The following is a 509-nucleotide window of genomic DNA, read 5'->3' on the forward strand; positions in this document are numbered from 1 at the left end:
AAATGTATCTAGAAGTTAAAGGAATCCTTGAACAACAAAACAAGAAAGTATTTGTTGCGGGAGATCTAGAACATTTTTTTAACTGGCTTTTCAAAAATTTCTTCTATATTTCTCAAGACTTACTTTTTGATATTAGTCCTCCTGAAAATCCTCGAGCTTATCACGAGTGTTTTTGGCACGAGATCTTGTTGGAGATGAAGGATCAAACAGAACATGCATTAGTGATTGAACCCCTGCATGGATCCATCGTGGTCAGTGAAGCTATTCAGGAGCCTTTATATGGTCCCATTACCCCTAAAGCAAAGGATGGCCATGATCCCGTGGCCGAGGCTGCGCAGTCGCCATCCCAAGAGCGCGTGACTGCAGCTGTGCCAGTGGAGGTGCCTGCGCTGGATGTGCCCGGCCCCCTTGGGAGCGCGTACCTTATCACAGACCCCATCCCTGTCTCGGGGTCCCCGGCCATGCGACCGTGAGTGAGGGAGTGATGCTGCAGGTGCTGCAGGTGCCGT

The sequence above is a fragment of the Corvus brachyrhynchos genome, unplaced genomic scaffold (genome assembly GCF_000691975.1).
Source record: "Corvus brachyrhynchos isolate BGI_N302 unplaced genomic scaffold, ASM69197v1 scaffold194, whole genome shotgun sequence".
Lineage (NCBI taxonomy): Eukaryota > Metazoa > Chordata > Aves > Passeriformes > Corvidae > Corvus > Corvus brachyrhynchos.